Here is a 3,356-nt window from a genome sequence, read left to right as displayed (position 1 = left end):
AACACATCTCTTATTTTTGTCTTTCTCAAAACTCTGAGCAGGGTGATTATTTTTGGAACTGAAATACTTACTTAAACCCTCAAATAATGTAAGGCAGTATATGATTGTGCCAAACCTACACTAAATATAGTACATAAGCATCTATGGCTAAAACGGCATCTTTTTTTCCTGGGGAAAAAAATAGTCTATTTATTTGTTTCTCTCTTCTCTCCATGTGATTGTGTGTACATATTCACCGTCTGAGGGAAGGTGTTTGGTATCAGTTTGTTTTTGCTGGACTGATTTGAAACCAAGCGCGTGCGCGCGTGCACACACACACACACACACACACACAGTTCCACCTTACTAGGCTATGGCTGGGCTCGGATATAAGAAGCACAGGCTGGGATTTAAGGATGTCTTCGAGGACAGAGGTCAGACCGCCTCCTTCCCACGCTCACATGGACTGCCTCTTGTTGGCTTCACCAGCCCTAAGGCGGACTTCCCTACCGCAGCCCCCCCATCTTCCTTAACTTTCACTGTGCAGGTACCACATGTGGGGGTGCTTGCACGCACCATTCCATTTAAACTACATGTCAACCTGAGGAAGCAGGTACTCTTAGTCACCCCATTTCCCATTGGAGAAACTGAGGCAGCAAAGAGCATCTTTGTGGAGTTGCCATCGTTCTTCCCTGGTCCACTGGCGACAATGATGCCCTCTCATGGGGCAGATGCCAGGACATGCGAAGGTGGTGGCTACAGCCCACAGCAAAGAGGACCAGCTGTCCACGAGAAATTTACACGTCCCAGCCCATATGTGAAGCCACTGCTCAATCGGGCTACATCGCCCAGGCTCCCATACAACGTCACAGGTCAAATCTCCAGTTTCCACCAATGGGGTGAGCCAGTCAGGATTCTCAGAAGCCTCTGTACCTTTGCTTGTTCTTTCTCCCTTATCTGCCAGTGGATACAGAGGACTCGGAAACCTTAGAGGAAGGCAGATCCACAAGAAAAGTGGAGCCTGGATCCCAGAATCACTCTGTGGAAGACAGCTGCCCATCAACCAGAAACACCCTCAGGGAGCAAGACATAAACTTACTTTAGGCTAAGCTCCTGATGATTTCAAGCTTGTTTGTTACAGCATCTAGCACTGGCCTGACCAAAACACAACCTATGGCCAACAGAAAGCCCATGATTCCTGAAGAACTTGTCCTCACCTGCATTTGCTCAGGGCACACCTGGCCAAGGGGACCCTGTCCTCAGCATCTTAGAACCCACTCATGGACTCACAAAACTTCAATGCCTCAGGGGCCTATGTAATCTCCACCCGGTCCCTCATTTTATAGATGCTGAAATTGAGACCCAGAGAGAGCAGCAGCTCATCTGTCATCATGACTCCCTGTCAGGTGCTTGCAAGATAAAGGCAGGACCCTCACACACAGGAGCACGCACATGCAACCCGCCACACAAGAACAGAGGGGAGAAGACAGCACTTCTGTGTATGCATCTGGAGGTCTGTATCTATTTCCTCCATACAAACAAAGCCTCCCTTCATGGATCCCCTGCTGTGCTATTCTCTCCTGACACCTATTAAGGGAGCCAGGAGGGCCTGAGCTAGAGCTGATGGGAGAAGAGGTCACCAGGGAATCCAGTTACCAGACCCTGCCCTAGATACCTAGGGCCAACCCGGCTCCAGCAGCCAAGGTGCTGGGAGAAACCGGGGCTTCAAGACATAAAAGCAGAAAACACAATGTTTTATTAGTGCTTGAGACATTTATTTCCCCAGTTAAAAACAATAATAAACTCGTTTATGGCTGTGAGTTTCATTGCCTTTCCCGGTGGGGCTCCCACCTGCTGCCGCTGTTCAGAGCTGTGTGGCTCTGGAGCACAGAGAGGCCAGCCTGGCAGCTGGCACGGGCAGGCACCGCCTCCTGGCAGCTGGGAGGGCTGGGCGGGAGTCCCCCGGGCACTGTACCAGCAGCATGGATCGTGCCGTGGTGAGGGGAGGGAGGCTCACTCCACACAGAGGGACCACTGGCTAGCAGGTGTTAGCGGAGGTTTCTGGGCTGTCACCTGGCTATTGTGCAGGTGTCTCCTTCAAATCATGGAATGAAACGGTGGTTCTGACTCAGGTGACTTCTCTGGGGGGAACCAAAATTTTAACGTCAAGTTACAGGCTGACCTTCACGTAGGGTGGGGGCTGGGGTGCAAAGTTTTAGAAGGTGTTCACTTGCACGGCCAGGCAAGGGTCTCCTGAAATGTTGTGCCCCCCGCACTTGCCCGCCACCCTCTAGTCCTGGCCAGGGGGATCCCATACTCCCTCCATTGACAAGCATGTTCAGGCCTCGCAGGCTTTTTCTCCCAACCTACCTTGGAAAAGGGGTTGGTCTTTCCTTTTCTGGGTCTCACAGTGGCAGTTTGGACCCCAACCCCCTTCCTCGTGATACCGGGTTGCAGGGGCTGGAGAAATGCAGTGGGTGCAGCTGACAGTCTGTTTGCGCCGTCCAGTGGCCCTTCCTGGGACTGGGAACCAAGGCAGGTAGAGAGGGAAAGGAGGTGTGGGAGGGAAATTGTATGAATTTATAAAGATACGACTCACCTTATGTTGTTGTTGTGTTTTAAAAATGCACTCAAAATAACCGTCCTCCTGTTGCTGCTAACTTCCTCCCTGATTCTAATTGCTGCTTTGTGCCTCATCCGCTCAGCTCTCATAGACTTCCTTTGCCTGATATTTCTTCACATGATATTTCTTCACCATGAGGAAGGGGGCGATGGGCTCCAAGCTGAGACAGTGAGACCCAGGAAAGGAAAGACTAACCACGTTTCTAACGTAGATTAGAAGAAAACGCCTGAGAGGCTTTCAAAAGGTCTGAAATTTTATCTGGGGGTGGGAGCAGGGGTGGTCGGGAGGCGTGTGAGTGTCCTATTGAACCTCCCTATATCAGGGATCCTCACGCTGGATCAGCATCAATCCCCTGGGGGCATGTGGACTGCTGAACCTACCCCGGTGTTTCTGATTCAGGACGTCTGGGGGAGGGGCTCGAGAGCTTGCATTTCCAGTGATGCTGGTACTGCCGGTCCAGGGGCCACATCTTGAGACCTGCTGCCCTAAGGTGTTCCAGTAGGAGAGCTCTGGGACTAGTCAGAGCTGAGTTCAAATCTAACTCTGCTGTTTATCAGCTGTGTGACTTGGGGCAAGTCATCCCAAACCCCCCAAATACACAGTAATCATAGCTCATAAGAATAATAATAGTGCCAATGTTTTGATCAAACGCTGGGAACTGTGCCCGGTTCTTTAACTGGCAGCATCTCTGTTAGTCCTCGCAGTGACACAGTGAGGTCAGTGCATTGAACGGCTCCATTTCACAGATGCAAAA

General features: G+C 51.0%; 1 long non-coding RNA gene across 1 annotated transcript; it reads right to left on the bottom strand.

The window, feature by feature from the left end:
* Positions 1-1,932: 1,932 nt before the first annotated feature.
* LOC105716641 (uncharacterized) lies at positions 1,933-2,662 on the bottom strand. Its single transcript, XR_001107331.2, has 3 exons — positions 2,579-2,662; positions 2,350-2,439; positions 1,933-2,120 (listed from the first exon to the last, which is right to left on the bottom strand). It is a non-coding gene; the product is annotated as an uncharacterized LOC105716641 (long non-coding RNA).
* Positions 2,663-3,356: the final 694 nt, after the last annotated feature.

Source organism: Aotus nancymaae, unplaced genomic scaffold, assembly GCF_030222135.1.
Source record: "Aotus nancymaae isolate 86718 unplaced genomic scaffold, 86718_ANA_hifiasm-v0.15.2.pri h1tg000003l, whole genome shotgun sequence".
Classification (NCBI taxonomy): Eukaryota; Metazoa; Chordata; class Mammalia; order Primates; family Aotidae; genus Aotus; species Aotus nancymaae.
This window is presented reverse-complemented; position numbering and strand designations above follow the sequence as displayed.